This window comes from Pelodiscus sinensis, chromosome 31 (genome assembly GCF_052426305.1).
Source record: "Pelodiscus sinensis isolate ZL-2025 chromosome 31, ASM5242630v1, whole genome shotgun sequence".
NCBI classification, from domain to species: Eukaryota; Metazoa; Chordata; order Testudines; family Trionychidae; genus Pelodiscus; species Pelodiscus sinensis.
In genome coordinates, this window is record NC_143082.1 from 17,322,123 (window position 1) to 17,336,907 (window position 14,785).

Consider the following 14,785-nt stretch of genomic DNA (forward strand, 5'->3'; position numbering starts at 1 on the left):
GGGGGGGGGAGCAGACTGCACGGGGCGGAGAGGAGTTTGGTGGTGGGGGGAGCAGACTGCATGGGACGGAGAGGAGTTTGGTGGTGGGGGGAGCAGACTGTATGAGGCGGGGAGGAGTTTGGTGGTGGGGGGAGCAGATTGCATGAGGCGGGGAGGAGTTTGGTGGTGGGGGGAGCAGATTGCATGAGGCGGGGAGGAGTTTGGTGGTGGGGGGAGCAGATTGCACGGGGGGGGAGTTTGGTGGGGGGGAGCAGATTGCACGGGGCGGGGAGGAGTTTGGTGGTGGGGGGAGCAGATTGCATGAGGCGGGGAGGAGTTTGGTGGGGGGGAGCAGATTGCACGGGGGGGGGAGTTTGGTGGGGGGGAGCAGATTGCACGGGGCGGGGGGGAGTTTGGTGGGGGGACGGGTTGCCGCGCGGTCTCCTCTCCCCAGGGGGGCGGAGCATCAGCGGCGGACGCTGCCGTCTCTGAGGCAGGAGCCCCGCCCAGCTATGGGGCGGGGCGGGATGAGGGACAGTAGGGAATGTGGCCGCAGTGGCTTGTGGGAAACTGAGTGCCCCTGTCCGCAGCTCCCATCGGCCATTGCAGGGCCAAGTCAGGCCCAGCGCTGTTCGGTTGGGCGGTTGCAGCGGAAGTGACATCACAACGCGGCCTTGGATCAGGGAGCGACGGGGTTGGTCTCGCGCGCGTGTGACTCACAGCGTGAGCGATGCATCCTGGGAGTTGTAGTTCTCAGAGTGCAGCCTCACGGGGCATGTCTCTGTCCGCTCCGCCCCTATCATAGCCCCGCCCCTCCTCTCCCTCCTCCCGTCATAGCCCCGCCCAGCGTGTTCCAGCTTCTCCCGGACCCCACCTGCATCCCAGGCCGCCCCCGCCGGGCTACTCAGGCCCCGCTCACGTCTGCCCGCGCCCTCTGCACAGCCCCCCCCCCCGCCCGACCTGCACCCCTTCCCCCACCTCCAGCGCATTCCCCACCCCCAGCCCATCGTGCACCCGCTTCCCCACCCCCAGTCCATTCTGCACCCCCTGCCCAACCTGCACTCCCTTCCCCACCCCCCAGTCCATACAACACCCCCTGCCCAACCTGCACTCCCTTCCCCACCCCCCAGTCCATACAACACCCCCTGCCCAACCTGCACTCCCTTCCCCACCCCCCAGTCTATTCCGCACCCCCTGCCCAACCTGCACTCCCTTCCCCACCCCCCAGTCTATTCCGCACCCCCTGCCCAACCTGCACTCCCTTCCCCACCCCCCAGTCCATTCTGCACCCCCTGCCCAACCTGCACTCCCTTCCCCACCCCCAGTCTATTCCGCACCCCCTGCCCAACCTGCACTCCCTTCCCCACCCCCCAGTCTATTCCGCACCCCCTGCCCAACCTGCACTCCCTTCCCCACCCCCCAGTCTATTCCGCACCCCCTGCCCAACCTGCACTCCCTTCCCCACCCCCCAGTCTATTCCGCACCCCCTGCCCAACCTGCACTCCCTTCCCCACCCCCCAGTCTATTCCGCACCCCCTGCCCAACCTGCACTCCCTTCCCCACCCCCCAGTCCATTCTGCACCCCCTGCCCAATCTGCACCCCCTTCCCTGACCACCAAGTGTATTCAACCCCTCCCCTCCCACCCAAACTGCCTCTCATGTGTTTCTCTCTTGTTGCTCTCTCGTATTGGCCAATACGTCCTGTCTGTCTGTTTCTGTCTGTGTCTTTGTCCTTGCTCTGCTTCTGCCGTGTCCTTGTACGGCACACTTGCAGGCATTCCAGGGAGCATCTCCACGGGTTAAGGGCCCAGGAGCTAATGGGAATTCTGCAGGTACGCCAGTCGCGCAAGGGAGAGCGGTGGTGCGTCATGGCTGACTGACTCAGTGTTGTTGTAATGGACCCGATACAGAGGGGCGGCGGGGGGGAGGTTTAAAGCAGTGGTCTCCAACCTTTTTACACCCAAGATCACTTTTTAAATGACAGACCTAGCCAAGATTTACCGCCCTGCCCCTTCCTTGAAGCCCCACTCTCTCTATTCTCCTCCTCTCCATCACTTGCTATCCCCAATCCTTCTACTGCTGCTTTTCTTTAAAAAAAAAAAACAATTCTTCTGTAGAATGAGGTTTTTCCAACATTTGGCCTGTCTAGACTGGACCAAATGTCAGAAAAAAACCCTTTCTTTTGGAAGCCACCTTATTCCTTGGGGAAAGAGGAATATAGGGCTGACCGAAAGAGCCTGATTGCTCTTCCACTAAACAAGCGGAAGAACAAACGCAACCCTGGATGCAGAAGAGTTTTTCTGGGATATCTCCAGAATCCTGAAAAACTGCTGGGCTACGTCTGGACTACATCCCTTTTTCAGAAAAGGGATGTAAATTAGACGTATCGCAATTGCTAATGAAGCGGGGATTTAAATCTGCCCCGCTTCATTAGCATAAAAATGGCTGCCGTTTTTTTTCCGCACGGAGCTTTGTCGGAAAAAAGCGCCAGTCTAGACGCTGATCTTGCGGAAAATAAACCCTTTTCCAGAAGAGCCCTTATTCCTACTTTCAAGGGTGCCAATGTAGACACAGCCCTGCAGTCTAGCTGTACCGCCGCTGGATTGAGAATCCCTCATTCTCTACGGTGGGAATGAGGGATTTGGGTGTGGGAAGGGGTGAGAGGTGCAAGCTCTGGGAGGAAATCTGGATGCAGGAGGAGGTGGAGAAGGGGACACTGGCTCGGGGAGGGGGTTCCAGGCTGGGCAGTGTCGGGATACTAAGCAAGTCACAGGCTTGTGGATGTGAGGGTGCAGGAATTTGGGTTGGGGTATGTGAGGGGCTCAGGTCAGGGGGTTCCAGTGTTTGATAGGCTCAGATCTAGGGTCTGGGGAAGGGGGAGTGCAGGAGTGGTTGTGGCCAGATGGGGGCGTGACCCCAATTGGGGGTTTGTTGGCCAAACTTCATTTTTAAATAAAATACTATGTTAAGCACAAAAAGTTTCTGCATTGTCTTTATTTATGAGAATGGCAGAGAACCTGCCTTGAGTCAGGGGTCACTGATGCATAGAAAAGTCCTTTGGGAGCAGGGGACACAATACTGGGGGGGGTGCTAGTGGGTTCTGGGACAGGGAACAGGGTGCCAGTGGGGGCAGGGAAGAGGGGGCAGAGTGCCAGGACAGGTTTCTGCAGCAGGGGACTGGGTGCTGGGGGGGACAGGTTTCTGTAGTGGGGAAGGCGGGGGGACAGTTTTCTGCAGTAGGAGACAGGGTGCCAGAGGGAACTGGTTTCTGCAGGGGGGGGCAGGGTGCCAGGGGACAAGTTTCTGCAGAGGGGGGGAAGGGTTATACAGCGTAGTGGGGGGACAAGGGAGAGGGGGCAGGGGACAGGTTTGGGGCAGAGGAGAGGGAACAAGGTTGGGGGCAGGGAGTTCCCTACACCAGCCACGGAGGGAAGCCTCCAACCCGCGCTCCCTCCGGACTGACCGCAGGGCAGCCGGGCTGGAGTGAAGAGAAGCGGCTGCCCGGAGAGCTGGCCATGGCACTCAGCCAGGGTGCACCAAGCTCCACGTGGGCAGGCGCAGAGGAGAAGCCGCCGATCAGCTGGAGCGCCGGGCAGCCTCTTTCTGCTGAAAGCCACAGTCAGCTGGCTAGGGTGTTTCAGCCCTCCAGACCTCCCAGCTCCCACCATTCCTTGCAGCTACTCACCTGTGTTGTTGCTCGGTGAGTAGCTGCTCCTCAAATGAGGAAATCTAATGTAAATGTACTGCGCAGGAGCACAGTTCAGAGAGGGCTCAAGAGCTACTCTTAGACCCCCTGACATCTACCGGTAGATCGCGATCTATTGGTTGGTGACCATGGGACTAAAAGATAGAATTCCCGCAGCCACAGACCTTAGTGAGTGAGAGCTCACGCTGGACTTTTTCTGCCACCCTTTCAGGGGAATCAGTGTGGGGCCATGGGCGAAGAAGAAAGAGTCCGAGATGAACTTGAGCTGTCTGGACGTGATTCTCGGAATTCTGGCTGCCTCTCATGTGTTTCTCTCTTGTTGCTCTCTCGTATTGGCCAATACGTTCTGTCTGTCTGTTTCTGTCTGTGTCTTTTGTCCTTGCTCTGCTTCTGCCGTGTCCTTGTACAGCACACTTGCAGTCATTCCAGGTGAGCATCTCCAAGGGTTAAGGGCTCAGGAGCCAACGGGAGTTCTGCAGGTGCGCCAGTCGCGCAAGGGAGAGCGGTGGTGCGTCATGGCTGACTGACTCAGTGTTCTTGTAGAGGGCCCGATACATAGGCGAGGGGGGGGGGAAAGGGCTAAGGGATAGAATTCCCACAGCCACAGACCTTAGTGAGTGAGAGCTCACGCTGGGCTTTTTCTGCCGCCTTTGCAGAGGAATCAGTGCGGGGCCGTGGGCGGAGAAGAAAGAGTCCGAGATGGACTTGAGCTGCCTGGACGTGATTCTCGGAACACGTGAAGGGTCCTCAGCGTTCGGCCTTCCCGTGGCTCTGTGTGAGTAAGAGATGCGTGCTTTGAAATCTTCACGCGTCCTGGCAGTAGCTTTCTTCTGAGGCAGAGAGCTTCCTGCTGGTGCACGGTGCCTGGTGGCTTGGGGACTGGTGAAGGGGAAGTAGGCGGTTCAACAGAGCGTGGATAGAGATTCAAGGCCTCCTTTCTCTCCGCGTTCCTGTAGTGGCAGCGGGAGGGGATGGCCGATGGTGGGAGGCTGCGGTGCGATGGTGGGAGGAGAAGCGATGCCGCGTCCTTTCGGACTGAAATGCTAAGTTGTTTGTTTGTTTGTTCCCCCTCTGCTGTGTTCGGTAGCGAGCGATAAGAAGTCAACCCTCCCGGTGTCCTCCCGTCTGGGGATGGAACGGAAACGAGAACAGCGAGCTCGGGAGGTTGGTCGATGCGAGGCGAGAACCGTCCGGCTGGGAGCGGTGCAGCCATCGCTGTCACGGAGATAAGTGTCAGGTCTGGAAATCTCTCGGCTTATGGGCCACGCGGGTCTAGGAAGGGAAGTCACGTTTGCTTAGACAGCCAGTCTGAGCGGAGGTTGTACTCCCGCAGTACATTTCAACATCCCCCTCACACAACCTGTACCGCCACCAGTGCTCTTCCCTAGCCCATACACCCTATTCCTGGTGTCCCTCAGTTTCCCTTCTTCTCTCCACAGACTCAGAGCAACCTGCACCCCCATCAGCCCCTCTTTTTCCTCCCTAGAACACTCCCCCATCCCGCAGTCTATCCCTATCCTTACCTTTCCCCCATCTATAGGACCCTTAACCCCAGTTTCTTTCCTTCCCAACCCACAGTCCCTCCCCCCACACTCCCATCCCGCCTGCCATGTGACCCCCATCACTACCTTCCCCCCAGCCCTCCTTCCACATGTAAGGACTCCATCAACCACTCTCCTCTTCCTCCTCAACAACCCCCCATCCCATGCCATCCCACATTCCAGACCCTTCCAGTCCATCCTCCCATCCATTGGGTCCCCCCCCTTTCTCTTCCTTTCTACACCCACATCCCATGGCAACCTGCACTCCTAACGCTGCCCTTGCTCCATCCATGCCTACACCCATACACGGTATGCGTGCTTTATTTTGTTTTGATAAACAACAGCAATCTCTCAACTGTAAAAGCTGGATTTTAATAAAACAAATGTAGTTTGTGTAATTTCTAACAGCAGGAGGGGAGCGGGAGAAGTTGTGCGTATGTTACTCCTCATTGAGGGGATGGGCAAACGTATGAGCTTGCATTGTAGTGATTTCTCTCCCGCGTCAGATAATATTATTTTGGGTGTACTTTCCAGAGGGGAACTGCAATTGAGTGCTGGACGATTTTCTAGCTAAGCCTTACCGTAGAGAGCTGTTTGCAGACTCTGTGTTTCTACACTTGGTGCGTCCCAACCTGCGTGGGCTCCCAGAGGCCAGAGAGCCTAAGTCAGCAAAACAGGGAGAGGCAGGCAAGGCTAGTGGAGCAAGTAGTCTCAGTGAAATCCCAGCACATCCGGTGGCATCCCAGAAGGAGGACCAAACCCATCAGAAGCTGGGCCTTTGAGACCGCTGGGCCGCTGTGTGAAGACCTCTCAAGGCGTACCTGCTCCCGGCAGTGCACTTACTCCGTTACAGAAATGCTAACAGTGACACTCGGTGAATGGGATTTTAGCGTATAGTCGTGTATACGATTAACTGATAAGCCTGGGCTTATCGGTTAATCCTGACAACTACACACGCTTCCCTCCCCCTTGCTGTCTCTAATACAGAGTCAGCAAGGGCTGGGGGCAGGTGAGAGCCTGTGCGCGTGGGGAGCTGGCTTTGAAGTCATCGCCCCAGAAGCACCAGGTCCCGCGGAGCTACGTGCTCCATATCCATCAGTGCACTTCTGATACTGATAAGAACATAAGAACGGCTATACTGGGTCGGACCAAAGGGCCATCTAGCCCAGTAGCCTGTCTGCCAACAGTGGCCAGTGCCAGGTGCCCCAGAGGGGGTGGACCGAAGACAATGATCAAGCAATTTATCTCCTGCCATCCATCTCCAGCCTTTGACAAACAGAGGCCAGGGGCACCATTTCTTCCTTCCCGCAGGCTAATAGCCTTTTATGGACCTAACCTCCATGAATTTATCTAGTTTTTTTTAAAACTCTGTTATAGTCCTAGCCTTCACAGCATCCTCTGGCAAGGAGTTACACAGGTTGACTGTGCGCTGTGTGAAGACCTTTCTTTTATTAGGTTTAAACCTGCTACCCATTCATTTCATTTGGTGTCCTCTAGTTCTTATATTATGGGAACAAGTAAAGAACTTTTCTATATTCACCTTTTCCACACCACTCATGATTTTATAGACCTCTGTCATATCCCCCTCAGTCTCCTCTTTTCTAAGCTGAAAAGTCCTAGTCTCTTTAGCCTCTCTTCATATGGGACCTGTTCCAAACCCCTAATCATTGTAGTTGCCCTTTTCTGAACCCTTTCCAAGGCCAAAATATCTTTTTTGAGGTGAGGAGACCACATCTGTACACAGTACTGAAGATATGGCGTACCATAGTTTTATACTTCATTTTAGTTGCCCTTTTCTGAACCTTTTCTAATGCCAAAGTACAGTATCTTTTTTGAGGTGAGGAGACCACATATAGTACGCCCACATCTTGAACACTGTGTACAGAAGTTTTATATAGGGGCATTAAGATAGTCTTCATCTTATTTTCTATCCCTTTTTTAATAATTACTAGCATCCTATTTGCTTTTTTGATCGCATACTGCATTTTCAGAGAAGTATCCACGATAACTCCAAGATATCTTTCCTGATTAGTTGTAGCTAAATTAGCCCTCATCATATGGTATGTATAGTTGGGGTTATTTTTTTCCAATGTGCGTTACTTTACACTTGTCCACATCAAATTTCATTTGCTATTTTGTTGCCCAGTCACTACATTTGGTGAGATCTTTTTGAAGTTAAACAGTTACACAATTGCTTTTGTCCTTAAGTCCGAGCAGTGGGTGGTAGGGAGTGGGCTCAAAGGAAGAGGAAAGCAGAGGCTCTGGTCTTTTGTCTGGGTGTCATGTTACTGGATTTTAAGGGGAGCAGCCAGATCACTGCTGCACCAACTGGGGGGAGGTGTTTGCCCCAAAGTCTATACAAAGGGGGCCATGCGAGATGTCAAATGAAAGTCATGTTCTACTGATTCTGTATATGCTACTCATGTACTTGTATGATATCTGTGTGTGGAGTTATGAATATGGAGTCTGTGCTGATATTGGCCTGCACTGCCTGTTGTAAAGGAGGATTGTCCGTTGAATGAGTATGCTAATTAGCACTGGTCCAGGGATAATGGCTCTCAAGGTGCCCAATACACACCTGAGGACTGTGTCTGGGAACATGCAACCCAGCCAGGGCAAAATGGCTGCTGACATATGAAACAGAGCTAAGTCATTCAACCATGTGACCTGCTCCACTTGGAAGGTACCGGGGAGATATACAAGTGCCATGAGGCGGACTCCATCTTGTCTTCAATTCTGCTACTGATCCTAGATGCAGCCTTGCAAGGAACAGAGAGCCGAGGAGGATTGCCGACCCATCCTGACATAGGATGAACACCAGAGACCTTTAAGATAGCAGTTATAACATCTCTCCTGAGAGCCTGCATCGAGAACTCGGTGACTGGTGCATGTAATGTATTCTCCTTAACAACCTTACTCTCATGCTTTTCTTTCTTCTATTAATAAACCTTTAGATTTCAGATTCTAAAGGATTGGCCCAGCGTGATCTTGTGAGTAAGATCCAGAGTGTAAACTGACCGGGGATTTGTGGCTGGTTCTTTGGGACCGGAAAGACCCGTTTGGGGAAGGTGAGATTGGGTTCTACAACCCCCTCAACTGTGTGCAGGCCCAGGGCTAATTGTGGCACAGGGAGAGCTGGAGTGTCTGAGGGGTTTTGTTCCTGAGGCTTCTGGCTGGCCAGATTGGCAGCTAAAGCACTCAGTGTGACCGGTTTATGGCCTATTTGGGAAAGGCTTCCAGTCTGGGGCTGTAAGGAGCCCCGAGTTTTGAGCAATTCGCCCTGAGCGGACGCCCTCAGCTGTGCCAAGACCTGGTCCGGTCCGTCACAGCCACCTTCCCAGCTCACCTCAACCCTCACCCTACCTTCTCCCCATTCATCTTTCAACACATAAGGACCCCCTCACCCACCCTCCTCTTCCTCCCTAACGGCCCCCAGCCCAACACGCTCTTGATCCTCCCAGTCCACCCGTCCATCCAGTGGATCCCTCAACCCCTCCTTTCTCTTCCTTTTAACACCCCCAGCCCATGGCAATGTGCACTCCTAACCCTGCCTATTCTCCACCCATAGGGCCAAGGGCACCATTGTTTGAGGGGGGTAGGTACCTTTGGTCCTATGGGTGTAGAATTGGGTAGAGAAATGGGGTAGGAGGGCAGTAGCCCCCCTCCTGAGTTTGAAACCCTGGATTTCATACATGAGGTGTGCTTAAAGCCCATGACCTAACTCCAGAGGCAGTTCTTAAATGCAACAGAGTTTGAGCTGATGCGGCTTTGCCTTTGGGGCATGGACTTTATTATGCTTAAATCACCCCGCCCCTCTCGTTCTTTATAACAATGGACGGACATTCAAGCAGTTGAAGTATTGTTAGATTCTCATAAAAACATTGCTGGGTACTCCCCTTAAAAGATGGGGGGGGGACCCACTCTGGCACAACAAATGCAGGAGCAGGGGCCCGCAAAAGTACCCCAAAACCTGATCTCTCCAGGCTTTGGTACAAAAACTTCCCCCCAAAATCCTAAAACCCAAATTTTAGGGAATATCCACTGCCATCACCCAAGTAGTCCAAGAAAACTAGGGATGAGATCACTTGGGAAACTCCTCCCTAAAACCTCAGGGGTACCTCAAGCTCTTTTTCCCCTCAGAGCTTGAAAAAGAAAAGAGAAAAACAAGCTGCAGTCTGTGCTAGCTGACTCCCAGGCAGACAGACAGAGAGCTTACAGATAAAACTAGGACACCAAAATAAACCTATAGCAGGTTAATTAGAAAAGAAAACAAACTTTTTATTATCAAAACAATACTACCGTTGCAAGTATAGTTAAGGTAGCTAGATGGTAAGGGCCACCAATTTGTATACTCAGAGGCTGTGTCTATACTGGCCACTTATTCTGGAAAATCAGCCGCTTTTCCGGAATAACTTGCCAGCTGTCTACACTGGCCGCTTGCTTTTCCGGAAAAGCAGTGACGATCTCATGTAAGATTGTCAGTGTTCTTGCGGAAAGCTATGCTGCTCCCGTTCGGGCAAAAGTCCTTTTGTGCAAAACTTTTGCGCAAAAGGGCCAGTATAGACAGCTCAGCTTTGTTTTCCGCAAAAAAGCCTCGATCGCGAAAATGGCGATCAGGGCTTTTTTGCGGAAAAGCACGTCTAGATTGGCACGGATGCTTTTCCGCAAAAAGTGCTTTTGTGGAAAAGCGTCCGTGCCAATCTAGATGCTCTTTTCCGAAAATGCTTTTAACGGAAAACTTTTCCGTTAAAACCATTTCCGGAAAATCATGCCAGTCTAGACGTAGCCAGAGACAATTCTGTGGGTTAGAAAGCTTCATTACAAAAGAGAAAAAAAAAAACACTTTTAACATCAATTTGAAATTCCCAAACCATAAAACAATTAAAAACCTGATAGATTAATTAAACTTTGCCCTACTTACATATTGTGAAAAGACTTTTCTTAGAGAGAGCGAGACAGCCTCGCAGCTCCCTGTTACCTGGAAGAACCCACTCTGCCTCAGACAGAGGAGGAAAAAGTTAAAAATTCCTTTGTTCCCAGTTTGAAATCCCTACCTGCATTGTTATTGGCTGACCAAATATCTGGCTAGGATAACCCCTTAACCATGAGGACTGACCAGCAGCCTGGTGGCTATGACGGGGAGAGTAGGAATGAGTGTTATGCTTTTGGGATCTGCATTTGGACCACTGCTATTAAACGTCTCACAAATGTTCTTGAAAAAGGAGAGACTAAAGGGATAAATAGTGACTAAATCAAAGTCGATAGGCACTTCCCCATTCCTCCTTTGAAAAGTACAAGAGCCCAGCAGGGACTCTTGTGCATTTCAAAGTAATGGAGCTTGGGTTCAGCTGGGGACTCTGAGTCCCCCACTGACCCCAGGCTCCATGCCGTGCTGCATGGCATGAGGAGCCCCAGGTCATGCCGTGTGGAACCTGGGGCCAGCTGGGGAAGTGCCACGCAGAGCTGGGGATCAGCTGGGGAGTTCTCAGCTGACCCCCGGTTCCATGGCTGCCTCTTTAAATGTGTGGAGGTGGCTTTTCAAAGGGGCAGCTGCCCCAGAGCTGATCCCCAGCTCAGCCATGCAGTGCTGCCACTTAGAAAGCTGGGGTCGGGGGGAAGGAGTACTTCAGTCTCAGAGAGGCAGCAAGGTGTGGGGAATCGACTAGCTGACTAGTCAACAGACAACTATCCCATAAGCATTTGCTTATGGGGATAGACTTGTCTTTAACATCCCTAATCCAAAGCTGGTAGGAATGAGTTAAAAAGGGGTCTCACAAAACTGGACGTTTGGGCAACACAAGGGCATATGAATCCGTGTTAGCCAACACAACAGAAAAAAGAGAAGAAGCGGCATGTGAGGTGTGTTTGCATTCTTACTGGCTTGGACTCGAGTGCATGGAAGATGAGCAGGTCTCTTGGCATAATCCTGATGTCAGCGGGGAGCTACAGCCAACTGACCCGTCGGTGTTCAGTCTGTGTCTTGTAGCGGAACAGCCATGTTGTAGAAAGGGTTGGAGAGGGAGGCAGGTACTGGACGGTCTCATGCAGCTGTAGCATTTTTGGCAGTGATACTTCTTCCGTGGGTTATTTGCTGTTCTTGCAGAGGCCTGCTGTAGGCAATCGGAGCCACTCTGGAGATCCAGCTAGATGAGGGGCATCTGCCTGAAGTGAGTCTGAGTCACCTGTTGTTCCTATTGACAGTGGAGCTGAGGAGCTCTCTCGTGACGGTGTAGGAGCTGGTGTATGTTTTGTGAAATTATCTTCAGCCAGTGTCTGTGCAGCGAGGTGCCTCCTTGCGAGTAGAGAGATGCTTGTGATTTCCATGGGACGGATCCTGGGGAAGGCAGAGCTCTGCCCGTGGCTGGTGATTGTCCTTTCCTCTCCGTAAGTAGCTGCACGTGGGTCGCTGCCCTTCAAATACAGCGATGTGGAGGGAGGGACGACAAACTACAGAGCATCTGTCCGTGTAATCACTGGACATCATCACATTGTTCTCCAGTTGCTTGCTCAATCATCACGTCCCTCAGAGGACCAGAGTATTCTGGGTAGGGTGTGGGTATAGTGGACTGAGGGTGTGGTGAAGTGGAGATGGTCATAGTTTCTTATAAATTATGAGCCTTTTAGGACCTGGATAGGCCGGAGAGGAATAAAGAAGGGGTCTCCAGTGATCAGCAGTTAGGTGATGCACATGTTTATGTCTGTGTTTTGACCACTAGTGGTGGTTGAGTTTACAAGTCTCCTCTCATTCTCTTTTCAGTTCTCAGTGGCATTGGATTCATGAAAAAATAGCTGACTTGTGGCAGAGACTAAAGCCTTGAGCCCATCACTAGGGCTGGAAGCCAGCTAGCGCAATGCAGACTAAGAGCAAATGGAAATTTGCAGTTTTCCCTCAGTACTTAGTTAGGCAGTTATACCTTGAATCTTTTAAAGTTATTTTGAATAATGTCTACGCTGCACACTTATGTCAGAATAAGCTAACTACTTTGAAATAGAACATCCAAACTACAGGGAAGCCTTGAAATTAGTCTGAGTCAGGCTTCCTTAATGTTGACGTACTACATTGATTTAGAGTCTCAGGAAGCACTGGGGAGTAATTACTTTGAATGACTCTGGGGAGTAGTTATTTCTAAATAAGAACAGCTGAGCATATATACTGAAGACATTTCAAAATAACAATTTCTACATGAGGGTTATTCCTCATCACAAACAGGAGTAATTAGCCTGTTATTTCATAACTCCTAACTGCCTAGCGTAAAAATGCCGCAACAGAGCAACAGTGACACTCGATGGCCACTTTTGGCAATGCATGCACAATTCTGTAATGCAGCAACTCTGACACTTGGGCTGTGTCTAGACTACAGGGATTGTTCGAAAAATCTGTACCTGCGTCTAGACTGCCGCCGCGTTCTGTCGACAGTAAATCAACAGAATGCGGCAGTTTTGTTGACAGCGGTAAATCTCATTTTACGTTTTACGAGGAATAACACTATTTTTGACAGAGATCTGTCAAAAAAAGGGAAGTGTGGACGCGGGGAAGATTTTTTTGTCGAAAATAAAGGCCTCTGGGTAGAAGCCCTGGTGGACACTCCTGCCAGACCTTTCATCTCTATTGTTGCTGCCCAGACAACTTTGGGCACCGGGGAGGGAACATCAGGTGAGTGCTGTGAGGGTCCAACACTCACAGGGCAGGGGAGGCGGGAGCAAAGTGGATGGTGCAGTACTGTGACATGTCATGCTGATCACATCCTAGGGGGAGGGGGGCACACACATGGCCGACCTGAGGGAGGGCTGTCCTACCCCTGCACCCGCGTGGCTGCGAGGAACCACCTGCTCCTACAGACACTGATGCCAGGTACAGGCAGGGGTTTGGGACCCTGGGAATTGCCACACAGCTTCAGGCTTCTTAGCAACCTGCGGGAACCCCAACTGTGGCCTGGCACTTGTTTGTGCTGCTTGGCCACGGGGAGGGGGGCAGGATGGTGGCCTGCACACTGACTGGGCTTCAGGGAGGCTGTGGCTGCTGCTCAGGGCATACCACTCCTTGCTGAGACCACATGAGCATCCGCTGATCCTAGAGGACAGGCACTGACTGCTGAGGAGGGCATGCTGTCTCTCAGGGAAAGTGTGAGCATGCATGACTGATGACTTTTCCCTCTTGTCCTCCACATCCAGCCCAGCTGTCCAGGAGGGTGGGGGGCCACGCCTCTCCCACCTCCCAGACGGCTGCAGGGAACCCATTGGCACTGGCGCAAGTATTTGGACCTGGTGCGGCAGCACATCTCGGCCCTGCAAGGGATGCAGGAGACATGTAATCAGAGGATGCAGGCAGAGACAGAGCGGCGCAGTCGCTTGCTGGACGAGTTTGTGCAGCAGCTGTGGGAGAAAAATCAAATAACTCCAATTGTGTCTAAGGAGGGGCTGTGCAGGAAATCAAAACTCTCTAACAGAAAACTGCTGTAAGGGTTAAAAGTTTTCCAGGCCTCTTTCCCTGTAACAGAGAGAAATCATCTTAACTCTAATCAAGACCCTTACAATGCCTATCTCAACTTCATGGAGACTCCTAGTCTGTCACAAATTGTCATGTAAACTCTTATCTTTGTCACAGTTTGCCTTGTAGACTCCTCACTCAGGTTCTCATGTGCCTTTGATCTGTAAAACTTACTTCCAGCACACCTGGTGTGAACAGAACCGTCTCAGAGTACTTCTGCTGAGACTTTGATATGTTAAAGAAAACAATCAACAACTAAACTGTCTGAACATACTGTATAAAGGATCCCGGAACCTCTCTCTCAGGGCTGCTGCTGCTCTCACTCTGGTAGCGGTCAGCCTGCATGCATAATAAAATTTTCCTTTTGGATTTCTCTCCTGCCTCACTGCTTTGACCTCCAGCCTCGGACCCTTCTGGGGACTCTGTACCCCAGGGGAGCGAGATTTCCCCAACACAGCGCACTGCTATTTGCACTGCTATCCGGGAGGCCATAGCCTTCCCCGGTCCTGTGTCTGTTCCTGCTCCTCCTGCTCAGCCTGCCCTCCCCCCCCACCAGCTCCCCCACTCCTCCCCTCACCTCCCTGACCCTCCTTCACCCGCTGCCATCCCAGACTCAGGTACAGCCGCACCTCCTGCCCAGCCCCAGCCCGCACGCGCAGCCATCTCCAAGCCGGCCTCCGCAGCCAGGGTGGCAGGGGCTCGTCATCCAGGTGGCACCCTCAGCCCTGAGCCTTCCTCCTCCCTTCCAGCTTGACATCCCCCTTCCCACCTGTGAGAGTCAGTAAGGGAAGCACTTTACTTTAACAAACAATTTATTTTTGGGACTGGTTTGTGGCCTGTTTGGGAAGGTCACCAGTCTGGGGACTGTAAGGAGCCCCTAGTTTGAGCAATTCGCCCAGAGCGGACGCCGTCAGCTGTGCCCAGACCCAGCCCGGTCTGTCACAACCTGTCTCTGTTCTCAGTGTGAATGTGGGGCTGGGAGGGGCTTTGGACGGGGGGGGGGGGGGAAGGCACTGGAGGCATGGGGCGATCCCACATTTGGAAGGCCCTGGGGAAACTCATTGGGCTCCT